This window comes from Molothrus aeneus, chromosome 15 (assembly GCF_037042795.1).
Source record: "Molothrus aeneus isolate 106 chromosome 15, BPBGC_Maene_1.0, whole genome shotgun sequence".
In the NCBI taxonomy this organism is placed as follows: domain Eukaryota; kingdom Metazoa; phylum Chordata; class Aves; order Passeriformes; family Icteridae; genus Molothrus; species Molothrus aeneus.
In genome coordinates, this window is record NC_089660.1 from 17,613,826 (window position 1) to 17,633,146 (window position 19,321).

Genomic DNA, 19,321 nt, shown 5'->3' on the forward strand with positions numbered 1-19,321 from the left:
TTGCTACCAGTCAGCTCAGCCAAGACCAGGTGAAGGGCTCATAACTTAGGGCCCCAGACAAGGGTTAGACTAATAAAAATTTGATGGGACCAGTACAAACAAAACCTCCTGCTGAGGGTCACAGCAGGACAGACCTCTCAGCTATAGCAATCAGAACACATCAAGCCCTCTGTGCACCACTTACAGTTCATTGTTCAACTTTTAACCTTTGAAATTAATAAATAATTGAAATTTCAGGATGCTCAGACTCCAAAACACCTGGACACTAGGTACTGGCTGGAATGAATGCTATGGTTTGTAAGTGAAGTTATTATGAGATGTGTCACTTGCACACACATCCACAGCCTATCATGAATTATCCAGGACCAGAAGCAACTCTTCAGCATTGAGCAGCAAGACTCTCTAGGTCTTTAAGTCATGCTAAAAGAGATTAGTTTTACAGGTATACATTACAAGGACACACTTGCAAGAAAGAGGGCAAAAACTGGCAGATTGTATACATCTTGATTAGTTGCACTCACACCCACTTTCACCTTCTTGCTTCTGAGCACACCACAGCTCTGTCCTCTGCTGTTCAACAACACAGGCTCTGAATTCAATATTCCAGTCAATTAAAAAAAACATACCCACCTATAGCTGTAGCTGGAGATCTCAAGAGCACTTTGCTAAGATGAATACTGATCTGCTCAGTGTTACACAGGTTAAACACCGCTTTATAGGCACACAGCTCAGCCCTGTTTACATGAAAAATTCAACTGACCTTTGTGGCTCTGTAAAGCTACATTGCTAGGGCAGCCCTTGTGCAGACCATTCATTTAAGTGGATCTCCTGTGCTCAGGTTGTATCAACCAGAAAAAGATATAGAAAAAGAATCTTCCCCCTAGAGCCTTAGATCTGCATAGATATCACATCTACAAGTGCCCAGAATAAAGTGAATGAAAACTCTGAGCCCTTGAGGAAGTGGGAACAGCAGTGGAAGGCGGAGCACAGAAAACCACACAAGCCATCAAGGCTACATGTTCCTGATAGCATTGACCCCTACTGACTGAAATGAAAAGCCACAAATTTAGTATTTACCTAAATGTCCTCTTGACCTTCTGCTGAACAATGGCACTGACAGAACTGTAAGGCCTACAATCCCCCCTCAGTTAACAACCACGTAAAAAAAACCATTATATTTTTCTTCTCCTGATCCTTCAGCACCTACCAAGCTCATTAGTTTCAGCCTCTTCCTTAAACTAGCTATTGACGGCTACTTTAGAACACGGTGAACCAACTCCCTCTTCTAATTTGCACCAAAATCTCATTTGCTCCACATCAACTCCTCATTTGTTCAACATCAGCTCCACACAGAAATTCTTCTTAAGCATATACAGTCATATGCAGATCTATTCCATAATAGGGCACTGATTGCTGAGAAACTGGGTGTTCTTTGGGAAAAACAGCACACCACAAACTGAGGATCCCACACCATGCCCAGTGCAATCCTACCTGCCAGTTCCCTGTCTGCTTCAAGCCCCTCACTACCAGAAGAAGTTTCACTCACTCTCGGGCTGTAACATCAACATTTATCTGTTCTTGTGCCACTCCCTGCACTAAAACAGAGCTACCAGAGAACCAGCCAGCCTCCAGCTTGGCCTCATGGGCACTGTTCCACTCTCTGCCTTGGTAATGGTTATTCCTTTAGCTATAGCTGGCCTCATGTTTGGTTTTTCTATCCCTGAGTTTATCAGAGAATGGTTTAGCTTGGGAGAGACCTTAAAGCTCATCTCATTCCACCCCTGGCATGGGCAGGGACACCTTCCACAATCCCAAGTTATTCCAAGCCTCAATGTCCAGCCTGGCCTTGGACACTTCCAGGGATCCAGGGGCAGCCACAGCTGCTCTGGGCACCCTGTGCCAGGACCTGCCCACCCTCACAGCTAAGAATTTTTCCCAATATCCCATCTATCCCTGCCCACTGGCAGCATGAAGCAAGCCATTCTCCCTTGTCCTGTCTCTCCTTCCCTTGTCCAAAATACCTCTCCAGCTCTCTTGGAGTCCCTTTAGGCACCGTAAGGGGCTCTGAGCTCTCCCTGGAGCCTTCTCCTGTGCAGGTGAATAATGGCAGCTGTGCCAGCCTTTCCTCCCAGCAGAGCTGCTCCATCCCTCTGCTCATCCTGGAGCCTCCTCTGGCCTGGCTCCAGCAGCTCCAGCTCCTGCCTGTGCTGGGCCAGGGATGGGGCAGCTCTGCAGGTGGGGTCTCATATGAGAGGAGGTGGAGAATCCCTGCCCTTGATCTGCTGCCCACAGAGCTTTAGATAAGACCAGGATACAGGCATTGATCCCTGAATTTTAAACCTTTCAGAAGAGGCTCTTGGGAGTCTAACTGATTAATAAGTAGCTGTCTTGTAAATTAGAGAAATTGTATCAGAAGGGAACTTCAGACTAGGGGAGAATTGCACTTTACAAACTGTGTTAGTTTAGATCTGTGTATGGAATAATTTCTGTAACTTCACAAAGCATGGAGAAAAAAAGTTTACTCCTCTAATTCCACCAGAGATATTTATAAACACATATTAAAGGACTAACAGATGTTTTCTGTAGTACATCGGGGATTAACAAGCAAAAATATGTAATCATATTGAGAGAAAAGGTAGCTGGCTCTTTAAATCCATCAGTCACAAGGAATTATGAATCATATTCAAGTATCAGATTTGCCAACAGAAGAGTCTGGACTAACCTTCTGCACACCAGAAATCACAGTTACACCCATTCTCACCCTGACTAGCAGATAAGGACTCTCAGTTAATGGAGGAGAACAATCCCACTTCCAGTTGCAGTGACCTCATTCCTCCTGCAACTCCTTCACCTCACCAAATAAGTACAACAAAACACTTAATGTGGCCTTGGTTCCCTGAGACAGAGCAAAGGCTGCACCTAGCATAAAATTCCCTCCATAAATCCATCTGCACCCAGTTCTGCTTCGTGACACAGCAGGCCACTCTCAGTGCTCGTCTTTCCAGAGGAGCTCATCCAGTCAGGGTGCTAGCATACCATTTTGTGGTAGCTCTATTTTAAATCTCATTTGCTGGATTAAAATAGTATGGAGTTAAAAGTAGTAATTATCAAACATCTGCACTTTCTCTAAAGCTGCAATGCTGTTTAACCAACACACGAGCTATAAAGCCACTGAATGGAGCTATTCCAGACTAGCTGGAGAACAGTTCGGGTGAATTCCCAGAGCAGTAACAGATCCCACTCCTCAAGGTCATACTTTCAGCACTGAAGTTGAGCAGCACAAGGTTTTGAGTGATGTCAGTTAAGGCAAAACAGCAGGAAGCCCCATCCCAGGAAGCATTCAAGGCCAGGGTGGAAGGGCTCGGAGCAGGTGCAGGCTCTGAGCAGGAAAGGTGTCCCTGCCCATGGCAGCAGAGTGGAACCAGTGCTTTAAGGTCTCTTTCAACCCAAACCAGTCTGTGACTCATCATTACACTGAGTGACTGTCTCATAAAGTACTGTCCTAATAAAGTGACACTCAGTCCTCTTTTATTCATCATGTTTCCTCTGGTGTCCAGCAAAGCTGAGAGACACCAGTAAATCAGAACCCAGCAAGTGGTGAACAGAAGCACCACGAGGGTCCTCACTCCAGAGCAGCCCCACTGCCCACCTATGACCAGCAGGCTGGTTTGGCCACTGAGTATTTTTGCGATCTTAACTAATTCTCTGCATAAGATCATATAGAAATCAAACAGTACCAGCAGATATAAATTCAAGGTAGGCCTGAAGTCTCACGAAAGTGTATTTCCAACTCATAAACATTTCTACTTAATGTGGATTCCTTTGCAAGATCAGTTTCTGGATCTTACAGCTGCAGAAAGAAGATATTCATGCTGCTGAAAGAACCACAAATTACTCTTCTATTACATCTTCCAGTTAAATTTATCAGACCAACAGAAGCCCTACGAAGAAGCTGCACATTAATGTCTGTCCTTACACATATCAGCACAGAAATGCTGATGTTTCAAACCCTGAAAATCAATTGCGAGGAAAGTATTTACATTTGTATTTTAAAGCATCGATTTGAGCACAGGATTTCTAATCTCTGCCCACTGCGCTCCCCCCGGCCACCTTGTATAAACTTTAAATCTCCGATGCAGAGGCCTATTATTAGAGCTGGCTGAAAAAAACCGAAAAGAATGAAGGCACATTGTTTGTTATGGAAAAGGTTAGGGCAAAGCCTTTCTAAAAACAAAACCTACCGAACTTTGTCTGTTTCTGCTGAGAAAAGTCAAAACATTTCCTGATGTTTTAGAAACTGCTTCTTTGAAAATGATGAACAGTGACTCAACATCAAAGTATGTCCTTTTAAACAACATGTTTCGATTCAGAAGGGTGAAATACGTACAACAAAACACTTAATGTGGCCTTGGTGCCCCGAGACAGAGCAAAGGCTGCACCTAGCGTAAAATGAGCTGGGCTTTCACCTTCATCAACACAATCCTACCTACAAACCAACCCAGGAACTGAAATACACAACCCCAGAGCCTGGTGTAGCCAGCAGGACTGAGGAGTGCAGCCTCTCCCACCTCCCCAGTCCCAGTGCAGGAAAAACACAGGAAACCAGTAACCAGGGCACAAGTGACCGAAGCACCCAGAAAATACCTTCTGGACAATTCCCATCCAAAAAAAAAAAAAAAACAATAGACAAAGCCAAACAAAGGGGGAGAGGCAGCAAAGAGCTCCCAGACTAGTTCAATACAGATAGTCCAGACACGCCTGGGGTCACAGCTCCGAAAGCCGGGCTGAGGCCGCGCTCACAGGGCCCGCAGCCCAGCGGGGCGAGGGCGATCGATGAACCCTCGCCAGGAGACACCTCCTGGGCACGGCCGGCCAGCCAAGGGCACACAGGCAGGGAGCCGTGCCTTGAGCGCATCTGATTCTTCACTAAACGTAACTGGAACACGCATATTCCTGCAAACTTTCCGCCTGAAAGATTTCAGGCGTTTTGATCTGGTAGGAGCAATGAATAACAGGCGGGTGACCCACGCTGCCCAGGGACCCCAGGGCCACAGGCAGCAGACACAGGGGCCGCACGGAACCCAGGAGCGGATGCGCTCTCCCTACTTTCTGTTTGGGAAAAGTAGCACGAAACTTTCTGTCAGCGAAGGAGAGGCTCTCGCCTTCCAGCACAGGAGGGGATTAGCGGTGGGTGTAAGAAAACGTGGCGGAGCCAGGCGGGGCCGCGGGGTGTTCCCGGCTGTCCGTGTACGGGATCAGCAGCACGGCCGGGGCTGAAGGAGGGCTGGCTCCGGCTACGCCGCCCGGACAGAACCGCGGTTCCGAAAGGCACGGAGCGCTCCCAGGGGGTTCCCAGGGGGTTCCCAGGGCGCTCCCGGCCGTGCCCGGCCCTGCCCGCAGCCGGGGAGCGGCGCCGGGGCGGCCCCGGCCGCGCGGGGAGGGGCCTGGACACCGCCCCACCGCACCGAAACTTCGCCGGGAGCGGCCCGGCCGCGCTGCTCCCCCGGCAGAACGCGCTCAGCGGCCCCGAACACCGCGGGCCTGCCCCGCTCCCACGCGGGCCCCACCGCTCGGGGCAGCGCAGCCTCCCCAGCCGGGCCCGGCTCCCTCCCCACGCGCGGCGCGGCCCGCTCCGCTCCCATCCTCCGCCCCCCGACCCAGCCCCACAGCCCGGCCCGGCGCCCAAAAGTTTCCAAGTGCGAGAGCCACAACTTTACCGGGACGGAGCTGGGCTGGGATGGTGGCGGCCGCCCTGGCTGCGCTCGGCCCCGCCGCTTTGTCCCGTCCCGCGGAGGAAATGGGCTCTTCCGGCGCCTCCCCGCCCGGCCCGGCCGCTCTTCCCGGCACCGCCCGCCGCGCCGCCCCCGCGCCCTGCCGGCGCCGCCCGCCCGCAGGTGAGGGACGGCGGGGACGGGACCGGGACCGGGCGCGGCGGGAACCCCGCACCCCGGCCAGGACCGGGGGGTCCTCTCAGCCCGGGCAGGGCACCCTGAAACCGCCCACGCCCCGCAGAGGAGCCTGGCACAGCTCCCTGTCCCCCTCGGCCCCTCGCTTCATGGGCAGCCTCCCTTCACAGCCCTCCACCGGCCGCCCCCATCCCAGGCTCTTAGGATGCCGCTTTTGAGGTAGAATCAACAAATTCGACCTTAAAATCTGTCTTTGTCCTCCTAAGCACAGCATACCGAGGGTCTTTGGAGAGAGGGGAGGTGATGGATGCAGGGCTTTGAAGGAAGCAGAGGAAAAGTTATAGCTGGGTTCCCCCTGGGTTTGTGAATTGGTGTTTTGTTTTGAAAACCCAGATATTTTCACCCTCTGAGAGCTGCTGGTTTTAGGAAAAGCCTTGTTTTCATCCAAATGTCTCTAATAACAAGACTACAGGTGAGAGGAAATCCTGGGGTACAAGCAGGGCCACAGGAACCCCTCTAAGAAGAGAGGAAGGATTTGGGGACCCAACCTTCACCTTCAGAGGCAGGTGTGCAGGTGGACAGACTTGTCTTTATGCAGTAATTAGTTTCAAAGTTTTCTTTGAAAAGTCTCAGTGAGCCTGTTGTGAGAGAGAGTGATTTTTTTATCCTGTAACAAATTACTATGGGACTTTCTGTGGTGTGTTTTGAGATGGTTTTCAATACAAATCTCTCCACAGAACTTACACTTGTACTGGATTGTAAAGACAACTGAATAAATTGAATGCATTTCATGACTCATTTGCCAGCAGTTCTGAGATACCTGAATCTACACACTCCATCCTTTGTTAGTAAGCAAAAAAATAGAGAGATTGAGTAAGCTACAAGGAAGATTCATTCAAGGTATGTAACCAAGTGAGGGGCTGGTCCAAGGTCAGTGTCACAGCACAGGTGACCACACCATGGTCAGAACTGTGACTTTCCTCCAGATCCTGAACCAGATCCTGGTTCAATGGCATTTGCAGAGCTGTGTTTCCCATCTTTGCCATATTCCTACAACCCTTTCCTGCAGGAACACTGTGTCCTGCAGGGAATTAGATTGCATTTTTCCTTCCTGCAGGTTTAATACAAGAAAGGGATCCAAGACAAGGAAGTAGAGTACTGTTGTTGTATAATCCAGGAAGAAAATAGGGATCAGAGCCCAGCCTTGTCAGTGAGTGAAATTAGTCTAAAGAATGTGAGATCTGTAATTATGAAACTGACTCTCCTATGGAAAGACATGGAAAACAGATTTTTTTTAAACTTTATTGTATTTCCTGCTGATACCAAACCATTAATATTTGGTGTCAATTGCACCAGGGATCCAAACTACTCATTTCTGTCTGTAGCATACTCTCAGTAAAAATGGAGTTTACACTTCAATAGCTTGCTTTCTTTCATTACTCGTTTTAATATCATGTCTTGGCCTCCTGTGGTGCCTTCCACATTTGGCAGTTCTATGTGCCTCACATCCTTTCAGGACAAAATGTCAGATTAAAAAGAAAATTCCTTTTTAAACCTACAGATTCAAAAGTAGAAGGCCTGGAGTTGTAGAGAATCACATGTTCTGCACTGCACCACTGAAAAGTCAAGGGAAAAGTAGGAGATCAGCTGCCAGCTCTGTTGGTTCATGGAGCGAGTTAAAAGGCTCAGCAAACAAAACATAAAATTATGTAAAAATAGAGCCAGCTAGCTTGAGATTGGACTTTGTCTCTTAATTAGCAGCTCTCTCTGAATCACAGCACTGGGCTCTGTCAACAAGACTAAAATGCAGGGGGTGTTCAGACAGGCACCCAGCAACAGTAGCTCACACCTTCCATCCAGTCCATGTCATTGGCAGCTTGAAATCTAATGCATTTTCTGAAATGAGTTACAAGCCTGCTGCTTGACCTCAAATCTTCCTGTAGCAGTGTTTGTGGGTTTGTAATCCCATTTTCCCGGTGGTTTTTAAAATGTTTTTCTTGTCCTTTTTCACTGGGTGAAAACGCAGGGTGAGCCATGGGAGAGGACAGGGGAGAGGCGAGGTGGCCGCAGCGATACCGGGGGAGGTTGTTTGTGTGGAGTCAATAAAAGCTCCGGGCTCACCCGGGCAGGACGAGCCAAGGTGCAGCGGAGCAGAGCGGGGCCGGCGGCTGCGCCCTCCGGGCAGCCTGGCCCTGCTCCTCGGCTGTGTGCACAAGGGCAATCCCTGCCAGGGCCACCTGGAGATGCCGTGTGGGTGTAGCCACCGCAGGGGAGCTGCATTTTCCTGTAAATCCTGGGCTGGGTGTGTGTAGGAAGGGGCTTGTTTATATAGCACCTGCTGGAGCTCCACTGTCTGCCAGTCCCAGTGAACACGGGGTCTAAATAATGTGCCTCACCTGGAACTGGATTTTCTATTTCTGTAACAACGTTGCTGAAGGGAACTGTTGCTCCATGCATCCTTTTGTGCTCCGTTTCAAAATGTTTGTTTGGTCTCTGTGGTTTTGTGTTTTGTTTTGAGGGAATTTTTTTTAAGTGGTTTTGTTTTGTTATTTGCGAGAAGTAAGCATTGCACCTCTCACGTCAGTTTCAAAGACAGGACTGCTGGGGCAGGAGGTGGTGAGGGGATTGAGAGGGATGAGAGAAGGAAAGAAATAAAAAAGAATGAAGAAAAGATAAAGAGTGTTGTAATGGCAAGCTGAAAGTCCTGCTGGAGGGGCTGAATGGGCAGCAGGAACCAAGAGAGAGAGGAAAAACTCCAAATACTCTAAAGGAATCTCCAGGTTCAACTAGCAGCTGGTTGAGGCTCTGCAGGCTGATGTCATGCTGGGCGGTGGGGACAGCTCCAGGGCAGCCGTGCTGTGCCACCGGCTGTGTGACTGCGAGCAGCAGTCACCGGGCACAGCCCTGTCACCTCCTGTCCCTGTGCTGCCAGCGAGGGGCAGGAGCAGGGCAGGGACTCACAGCCCGTGAGCTTTGCTGTAGGGGTCCCCCCAAAATGCAGCCTCCCTTGAAGACTGGGGGGCTCTGATGAAGTCAGCAATGTAGCAAAGTGACAGAATGTGGGTCTGGCACCAGCTCCTGGGGGCTCTCCAGTGCTCATCTCAGCGTTCCATGCAGCTGGGAGGCATCACCATTCCTTTTCAGGGTTCAGACACATAAAGAACAAAGATTGTCTCGCAATATTCAGTTAGGAATGAGCATGTGTACAGCCAGAAATCAAATTCCAGTCTCCTGGGGCAATGCAATGGACTCTGGAAATGCTGGTAGGTGGTGCTTCTGGGGGCACTGCAGGTACACAGCCTCAGCTGCAAATACAACACTCACCTTGGTGAAATAAACGTCAGTCAGGAGGAGAAGGGATTTCCCAGCACACCTGCAGCTACACTGGGGCTCCCTGGCACCGCTGGCAGCGCAGGGATCAGACCCAGCTGATGCTGCAGTGCCTCTGGGGTCAGCACTGGTTCTCTGGGAGCTACAGCACAGCCACCACGGTGCTCCTGGTGCTGGGGCTGTGCTCCCATTACTGCCACCCTCTCCAAGGAAAACTGTCTGCTAGAAACATGCCCTGGTTCCTAATTAAGAAGCCACTGGATCCTAAGTGAAACACTGTGTTCCTGCACTATCAAATGCTCCTGGGCCCTCCAGAAAGAGAAGCAATCTACAGTGCCAGCATGGCCAGGAGCAGAGGGGCTGTGGCACGGAGCAGCATCCCCCTGCACACTACAGCACATGCCTGTGCTGCCTGAAATAAATAGACAGAAACTGTAATGAGGGGAAATTATGCCATCTCAAAAGGCTCAGCATGAACTGGGTTCACTGGTTGCTGTTCCTAGCCCGAGTAGTTTGCATTCACCTCCAGGTTCGCACAGCCTTTGTGTAATAAACTGTCATAGCCCTGGAGAAGGGAGCATTCAAAAAAGCACCCCGAGGCAATGCATAGCAGAAGCCTGAGAATCCTCCTGCATGAGTCACTGACCTCCACACACTGCATCTATTTCAGCCTTTAATTAATAAGATTTTACATTTCTATGGCACTTTCCATCTGGAAAGATCCAAAAATGCTGTAAAGACTAAGGGGTGTACAGCACCATTGAAATGTAGTTCCTGTAGAGGTGGGACTGTGAGAGCTTAGCCAAGGGCACAGGGGAAAAAGGTTCTTCATTTTAAATGCAGCCTCTGTTACATCACTAAGTATTTCATATCTGTGGAGAACAGACAAAAAGATTTTAGTTTCTAAGGCACTGCTTGAGTAAATAACATTGTCAATTGCTTTTGTAATCCAGGGGGTATGCAGTGCAGAACAAGTACTGGGTGATTTTAATTTGGGGTGTTAAAAGGTCACAACCTAAGCTACAAATTTATACCATCATTGGATTGAGGCTTTCCTGCCTCCTAATAATTTATTCCCAAATGTTAGACACAAAGCAAAAGCCAGTGGAGGAAACAAATCCCATGCTGACAGCACCTTACCCTGCATCCGGAACGCCAAACCCTTGCATACTCCCTGAAAGCTCAGCAGGATCGTGTGAGGCTTCTGCAAGGTCAAAACCAGCCCCAAGGAGCAAGTGGGGCAATGGAGAAAACCAGGAGGAAAGAGCCCTCCTGTCCCAAGGCTGACGCAGCCCCCGAGGGGAGCCAGGGCTTTGCTGAACCAGCACAAATCCCTGCATTTTTATTTCTATAGATTAAACAAGTCAAATCACTCCGCTCAGCAGATAAGCAGGGCCTGGCTTGCATGAGGGCAACCGAAAGGACTGTCAGCCACAGCTGGCATCCCTCTTACTAAGTACTTGGCCAAAATGGGCTGGGAGCACTTGACCACAAAGAGTTTTCAAAGGAACGTCAAATTTCTCTTTTTCTCAGTGTGATTCTAAACTATTTTTATCTACCTCTTTCTGGAAGAGAGACACGGGCATTGCCACGACTAGTCGTAAACTTTCATTACTTCCCGAGGAGAAATTGCAGGGAAATTACAGGCTAGTGCACTCTTTTTATGTCTCTGCTGCTCTGGGCATGTCAGCATTGCTGCATTCCAGTCTACCCCCAACACATTCCTCCCTTCGAGTCCTGTCCCCTCCCCGCCTGCTGATGGACATTAATGACCTCCCTCCGTAATTAACACATTGAGCACCGCTGTCAGCACGGGATGAGTCCCCAGCGCCGGACAAACACATTGTCTGTGTGCAGGGTGGGATCGGTCCCCACTGCCCCTCCACCCCGGCGTGCCCCTTGGCACCTGAGCTGCACCCGCCCCCTTTGCCAGGTGAGCGCAGGGCAGTGGGGGCACACAGAGCCTGTGGCTGCACCGTTCCTGGTGTTCCCTTCCCTGTGGGAACACCTGAACTCCCACATGCCATGCAGAGCTCCTCGCTGCTCCTCCAGGCACACAAAGCTCTGTGGAGAAACAGCCGTAATCCTTTTTGTTTCGGCATCTACGAGGAGGTGTCAGTGGCAGATATTAATTATCCCTCTCCCATAAAGACAAACACCTACAAGCAGTTTCTATACTGTTGTAGGATCAGGGAAACTGAGGCAGAGCAGATGAGTGCTCCAATCCCTGCAGCTCCTGCCCCAAGCTCATCTTCCAGCCATTCCCAGCCCCAAGTCCAAGCACTGTCTGCAGAGCACAAGAGCTCCCTGAGCCTGGAAATCCCACAGCCACGTGGCTTTTTAGGCATGGAAACTTCATCCAAAGGGAGAAATGCTGTCATCAAGGTGAAAAGCATTGCTACTGAAATGTGATCAAAAAGAGAGTTATCAACTTAAGTGTACTCAGGAGTTTCTGTTCCAGACAGAATTATCAACGAGAAACCAATCTTATAACATAGCTGCTATTGATAGGGAAATAAAAGGAATACCGTTCTTACCAGACAGGCCTAAGTTACTCCAAATTGCTGTCAGCTTGAAATATGTTGCTGGTAATTTGTTTCCAAATTCTTTCTCCCTAAATTTGATTTGTTGCTGTACAGTGGATGATCTATTCTGCACAGCACCTCAAAGAGCATTCCCGTTGTCCTCTCCCTGATTGTTTGTGAGCTATCACTTCTGGGAGTTGGCAGCCTTTATTATAAAAAGGGACATCATTGCTTGAAAAGCAGACTTTTGTCTGAGGCTGTGGTATCTGCTGCCCTTACAAATAGCAGCTGAGATTACTGTGAGGAAAGTCATCAAGGAAAAAACACTTTTCCTCCCCATCTTTGAGCTTGTCCACATGGACAAGTGGCCGCTATGTGTGTCTGTACCCTGGGGCAGGGGAAGGATGGGCAGCATTTTCTAACAAGATGTGAATAAATCCTTTCACCAGGATCCCTTTTAACCAGGATAAAATCCCACCTCCTGTGGTACTGTAGCAAGAGCAGGAACATCATGCCCAGCAACTTTTTTCTGCTGATCTCTGCTCTTTCTTATGTGAAGGAGGAAGAGAGAACTCTGACTTATGAAGTATCCTGCTGGGTTCAGTGATGTCTCTTACACGGTGTGTCTGGGGCTTTCCCAGGCCTCTGAGCAATCACCCTCAGGTCTCCAGAGGATTTATTTCTGCACACTTGACACAGAGGCAGAAATGGGAAACTCCACCTCACCTCTCCTCAGGATGCATCCAGCCTGCCTGTGGGTGACAATGAGGAGAGCAGTAGCCTTGCCCTGGCTTTCTCTTTCAAGAATATAAATGTGTCTTCTCCTGTCCTTTCTCTGCTTAACCCACTCTGTCCAATGGTTTAAGCAAATTCAAGGAAATTCTAGTTTGGGGATGAGGAGCTGCCTTAGCTTATTTACATGGTTTTAAGGTGTGGGCAGAACAGAGAGACTTGGCTTCCCAGAAATAAAGGCTCTCACTCATCTTGTGTATATGGCTACATTAGATAAAAAGAAGGAAGGTATTTCTGGATCTTTCTGGGAATGTATGGGCAATTTTAGCCTATTTCTGCTCTCCAGCTTGTTGGCAGTACCCATAGATCACATTGCTGTGGGTAGGGCACTGCAGACACTATGTCAGGCACTTCAAGTCATCCCCAAGTGCTCATGCTGCACCTTGGACAGGTCTTGGTGCTATCCAGAGCATGGAGAGAACTGGAGAATTGGGAGCTGGTGGAAGGATTTCACTCTACCCATGCAGGCACTGGAAAATTAATAATTGTTGCCCACGCTCGAGAGCAGCACAAAACACAGTGCTAATTCAGCTGGCTGTAATTCTGCCACACAGTTTACTCTGACATCGCATCAGGGAAAGCTCCACTTAAGCAATTGTAACATCACTGAAAGGATGGAATTAAGAAAAAAGGAGAAGGAACATAAACCTCCCACTATTGTTATTTTCAGAAAGCAGTAACAGGAAGAGCCAGTTAAAAGGCCTTGAGGCTCTGAGCTGTTATTCCTCCCTGGAAACCAGCCACGTAATACACAGAAAAACCCTGGCTTATGGGTGGGGGCTACTCTGTGCCCACCACGGGGATGTGGGCCTGTTCCTGGGGCACCTGAGCCCATTCCCATGGACAGGGCCCTGCAGAGAGCTCCCTCCCCACCCCAGCTGTGGCCACCCTGGCCATTTCCTCTGCTGTGGGGTGCCCTGGGCAGACAATCCTGCAGCTGCTCCAGAGCAGCATCTCCCAAGTGCCACTGGCAGGGCTGGAACACCTCTGTCTCCCCATGCACAGGTATTGCAGCAGGGCTGCTCAGGAACCAGCAATTTTTCCTCTTTGCAGGAGCAGGCTGAGCCTTTCCGAGGTGACCGAATGCAGGTGTCAGCCAGGCAGGAGCAGCACAAATCAATCTCTCACTGCTTAAAAATATATCTGTATACCACATCTGAACCCTTTCCTCCAGAGTCTCGTGGCAGAAATGGAGTTTTAAAATGCTCAATTATTTATAGCTGAAATGCTGGGGAAAAAAAATAACCTCATTTGTCGTGCTGAAGCAGAACGTGCTGGGCCCCATCACCCACTGCTTGCACAATGCCTGAGAGTCATGAGATCTGGACAGGGGGATGAGGAACAAGGAGCAAGTAGTGCCTGAAAGCAGCGTGCCAGTGTCCCAAAGCAGAGCCAGTTCACTCAGGGACATGGTCAAACCCAAATCATGACAAGCCTGAGGTGTCCCAGCTGTTGCTTTCATGCATGGGTGTTAATTATCCCCAGTTAGGTGGGGTGGGTAGTTCCTTAAGTAAAGGCTTCTCCTGGCAGACCAGGAGGAGGGGACAGGTTTTGTAGACCCACAGATGCTGTGTTGAAGGGGTGCTTTGGAGAATTAACAGCTTTTTAGGAGGGAACCTGTGGGAGTTCCTCCAGAGGAGGACTGTCTGCTTAAACTTGCTTTTGTTTTTCTCTCTCTGTGTTTTGGCAGAGCTGCTGCTTGCCAAGGGCCTGGCATGGGTTGTGGGCACTGCGGGTCCCTGCCTGGTGAAAGAACACACCACAACCTGCAGTCACACATGACAGGAGGAGCAGCAAGAGGAGAGGAAAGGGAAAGCAAAAATCAGACACCAGAGAATGTAAAGACATCAAGTGTCACATGGCTTCTGGATGGGGATTGGAAGAATTTTCCATGGCTTTAGAACAGAATTGAATCATTACAGCTCTGTAGAGCCTTTCTCCCTCACTGAGTTCCACTGGTGCCCAGTGCTCATGGACAGGCAGGAACATGGGGACAATGAGGTGGAGGGATGGTTTGGAGCCCAATTAAGTACCCTCATTTGTGTGATTTTATCTGGAATGAGAGAACAGCCACCCCTTCTCCCTGCTACCTCCTGGGGGACAGACTTCATTCTCCCTGCTCTGGAGAACATGAGCATTAGGAGGGCTTTGAAGTCCTGAAAGCCTTGCACTCAGCTGCTTTGTGGTGTGTTGCACTGAGCAGTGGTTAAAAACCTCAGGAATGATGAGGAAAGTGCCTGTAACCATGGCAATGCTCTGCAGCCACAGCCTTTCCCCCTACAGCCCTGGCCAGAGGAGCTGGAGCCACCCCTTGTCTTGTAGCAAGCAGGAACTGGTCCTGCCACCCGTATTGTCCAGGGGTAGAGAGCACTTCCCATCTGAAGGAAACAGCCCCTGATAACTTGCAGCTGGTCACCACCACCTGGATCACCAGCCAGGTGCCAACATCTCCCAGGTGTTAGAGATGAGTAATGAGATGGTGGCTCTCACAAGTAAGGGGTGAACATCATGTGTTTGTTAAGAGAAGTTCTGTAGATGTAGAGATATGTTAGTGCAATGTGTCCTCCCCTGTTATCACTGCGTGGCCTGGCCACTTGGGGCATTTGGGAGGATTGGCCCATTACTGTGGCAACACCTGGCCTCAAATCAAGGTGTAAGAAAGTGATCTGCACCCCTGGACAGCGAGGAAGGAGTTGACTGACAAGACTTTAGGAGGCACTAGAGATATAAGAGGGGGAGCATCCATTTTGAAGACGAGCATGTGGTTGGTAGTCATGAGGGCTCCCAGTGCTGTAATTTTTCCTTATTTAGTCCTTTTGTTGTAGTTTTTGTTAAAGCTTAATAAAATTTTTAAAAGTAAGCAGTCGTTTCTCACACAGGAGTTAAGGACAAAGGTGCCATAAGAGGATCTGCATGAAAGGCCCTTTTGCTCAAAATCTGAGACAAGCCTTGGCCTGTCCCTGGGAGCATCACCTGTTTCTGAGGTCTCTTTTCCTTCTTGCATGGGAGATTTGGGCCACATCATGCAGTGAAACCAGTAAAAGTTACAGCATTTGACTGCTGAGGAACTGGTGGCTTGGCCTTCAATTAGGATAAAGCTGTTTAATTCCTTCCCACCTCAGCACTACCTTCCTGCACAGCCCTGTTAGTGAGGCTGGCACACAGAATGTTAGGGATTAATGAGACAGGTGATTAAATACAGTTCTGATTACATCCAATCCCGGGAGTATGGATGTGGAACTGCCCTGCTGTGAATTAAGTAATAAAGTGGGAAAAGGTAAAAAACCTAGCAGGGCAGTGGTTCTATTTCATTAGCACCCTCATGCCTGCCCAGTGCAGGTGTGATTGCAATGTGATTTTGGGACCCTGGCACACCTAGCCCTCAGCCAGAGCCACAGGTGCTTGTGCAAGGACCAGCAACACGATCAGGAGGGAGAAACAGGGAAAAACACGGCTGTGCACTGAACTACTGCCACTTCCTTGTGCTGATATTCTGAATAAAAATCCCATCTGTGCCACACTTTCACCCCCAGCACCTCCTCTGACCACTGTAGCTGATCCCTGGGGGGTGGTGCAACAGGTACCTTGTGGTGCAGAGTAGCAGCAGATATTTTTAGGACAGGCAGATTCCAGCAGTACCTCCACACTTTTGCCGAAGCTATCCAAAATCCTGTGGAAGTCTGAAAGTAGGGAGGTTGGGAAAAGCAATAGTAAAGACCTTCCAGTGAGAGCGCTTCAAATCCATGGCTTTCAAAGGGCAGTGGCAGCCAGCACCATTATCCCCTCCTTACAGATGGGAAAAGCAAGGAAATTATTTGCCCTGTGTAACCCAGAAGTGTTGGCAATGCAGCACAATCTCAGCCCCTGGACCATAAGTGAGTCCTCAGATGTCAGCACCAAAGGCTGTAAAACCTGAGCCCTGCTGGCCAGCTGGCTGGTGCATCTGGGGATGTCTCAGGGCTGGCAGGTCTGACAGGCAGCTCAGACTGCCCAGCCCCACGCCCTCTGCTTCACTTTTATCCCTTCCAAGGATAAAAGCTTCCCATGAGCATCACTAAGATCGCTGAGAGCAGATAACTCCAAGCCATCCATCTGCCTGCAGGCAGAGCCCCCTCTGGGCAGGGCTCTGAAACACCTGCCTTTGTGCTCTCCAAAACCTCCTGCTGCATGAAGTTGCCCCGTGTGCTGACCACAAACAGCTGAGTCTTGACTGCACTGGGGCACTTTATCCACACCCTCCTCCTGCTGCCAGCTCTAACACAGTTACAGGGGAGCACTCAGCCCACTCAGGAGCAGAGCAGCCTGCTTGTAAACTTAATATTTCTTGAGGTTTGCTCAGAGTTCATGCCCCAGGTTGCAGTTAGATGGAGTGAAGCAGTCCCAAGTGCTTCTGATGGATATAAAAAGGATATGCAATCAGACGTGCACTTAAGCAAGTGTATTACCAAGTTAAATGACTACAGTTTTACTAAGCTAATTAAAAATGGAACAAAGCGATGATCAGATTAAGGTCATAATTAATAACTCTATAGGTTCAAATTATCCAGTCACCCAATAAATTCTCCATGTAATCAGAGGGAGCCACAGCTGATAACTTGAGGGAATTCATGTCCTACTCAGAGGTCTTCAGGAGGCAAGAGCTGCCTTTGGAGCAGTGACCTCACTGAGGCCATGTGCTAACCCTGCTGCCCAGGACACTTTCCCTGAGGCTTCTGTGTCTGTTCCAGGTTGCCTCCTTCAAGGAAAGCGAGTGGACTCAGGAGGGGTGAGAGCCCCTTGGTGCCCACCTCCTGAGAAATCAGGGTAAGAGCCACACCCACCAGCAGAGTGGTGTCTTGCCATGGTTTATCTCCAGTTCTTAGCAGGGATGATGCTTTCCAAGGAGCCCAGGATTTGGTGTGTGCTATATTTACACTTGGTGGTTTAAGACCCTCTTTTTGGGTGCTCTCCAAGTGGTTGAGCTCTGACATCCCCCACCAGCTGATGCCAGGCCCTTGGGTACCCAGCTGATGGGGACAGAGAGACTGCCCAGCACCTCCCTGAAACTGCCTCAGCTCCTCATTAGCTCCTGGAAATGCCCAGCATGCTGCTCTCCATGCTGGGGCTTGGACTCTTTCAATCCTCAATGCCCAGGATTTGGCCAAGTTCATGTTTTAAGATGGTTGTTTGTCTTCTTGTTGCTCAGAGCCTGGAACAGCTGTAAGAGCAGGAGAGTTTGCCAATTATATGATCCTATTGTTAATTATCTTAATTATGAGTACACTGCTAGGTGACATCTCCACTGGAGGCTTGTGCTGCAGAGTTCAGGTCCTGAATCCCTGGGGTCTGCACATGGAGCCTCATCCAGACCCTTTCTGGGGCTCAAAGCAGCAGGGAATGAGCCCTGAGAGGTGCAGGGAGAGCTCCATCACCCAAAAGACTTCCCAAAGGAGGAGGGAAAGAGCTGGGAGATGAGGACGCTGAGGGTGCTGGGGACACCATGCCAGGACTCCCTGGAGCTGAGCCTGGGGATGCCCCCAGCACCTCAGGGGATTTCTGATGGATTCAGGGGAAATTGGAAAGGTCCCTTCTGGTTCTCCTCCACCCACAGCCCTGGGGCAGCTCTGGCTGGTTCCCTCCCCTCCCAGACTGTTTCATAGCCTGAAGCTGCTGTTTACAAAAAGCAAATGTTTTACCGTTGGCTAATCCGCCTTGTTTGCAAAAGCCCTGAAGGCTCATTTTAATTGCAAGTAAATGATTCTTAACGATATAAATCAGAGCCAGGGAGTGTTTGTGATATCTTGCACTGTAACCAGGAGTCAAGAAATGAATTAGTCTCAAATTGAAAAGGGAAAGGTTTCCATCTGAAATTGGACAAATATGAGGCTTCATCAAGGATAGATAATCACTTGGCGGGATAATAATGAGGCTTCAGCTTATCAGTTTTGCATGGAGAATCCTTAATACGCCTGTAGCGTGGTTTGCTGCCGTGAGCAGTGTGAGAGACAGCTCAATAAGAAAGGTAATGGAGAGAGAAGAGCTGTGACAGCCCCCAGCTATTCCCTGGCCCAGAGGCTCAGACCCGCCTGGCTTCAAAGAAAAAAGTCAGGAAAATAGAAACAGATCACACAGGTGGCAAAGTGTCTGGCTGGGCAGCAAGGCTCTCCCTCTCTCGCTCTGCCAGCATGGCCCCAGACAGGGCTCCCAGCTTGCTCCTACCAGGACCCTGCCCGAGCTCCCAGCCTGCCTGCCTGGGACCAGCAGGAGTTTTCCTCTTGGTCTCAGTTCCAGCTGGATTAGCTCCAGACTGTGGATGTACAAAAGCTTGGGGACACGAGGCAGCTGAGGTCTAGCAGGTTTGGGGTGCTGTTCCCTGTCCCATTCCTCTCTGGGAGGCTCCCCAAGTGTGAGGGATGGGTTCAGACTTACAGATACTCAGCATCCCCTTCCCTCCCTTTGCCAGTGAGGACCCTGAGCCAGGAGAGCACAGGACAGCTCTTTGGGCAGCAGCTGGCACAGCTGGGATGTTCCCAAGGGCAGTGGGGGTCCCCCAAAGGGGATAGTGATCCCCAAGGCCATCCTGGCCCAGAGGCTGGGCAGGAAGCAGGGACCAGCAGGATCTGCAGTGGGGGAGTTGTCACAGCAAAGCTGCTGGACCTGCTGGCCAAAGGGCTCCTGTGTCCTGCCTGCTGTGCCCAAATTGCAGCCGGTAATGTGTGCGCAATTAGCAGTGGGCTGTAATTGCTGTCTGTAACCTCTTGGGCTGTCGGGAGGATAAACCCAGCTCAG

General features: G+C 49.8%; 1 protein-coding gene across 1 annotated transcript in view; it reads right to left on the reverse strand.

Moving 5' to 3' along the window:
- CTNNA1 (catenin alpha 1) overlaps positions 1–5,813 on the reverse strand; it is a 117,218-nt gene extending 111,405 nt beyond the window's left edge. Inside the window, exon 1 of the mRNA XM_066559851.1 lies at positions 5,718–5,813. The gene's annotated coding sequence lies outside the window, so the exon portion shown is untranslated. The remainder of the gene's footprint in view (positions 1–5,717) is intronic.
- Between the last annotated feature and the right edge of the window lie 13,508 nt (positions 5,814–19,321).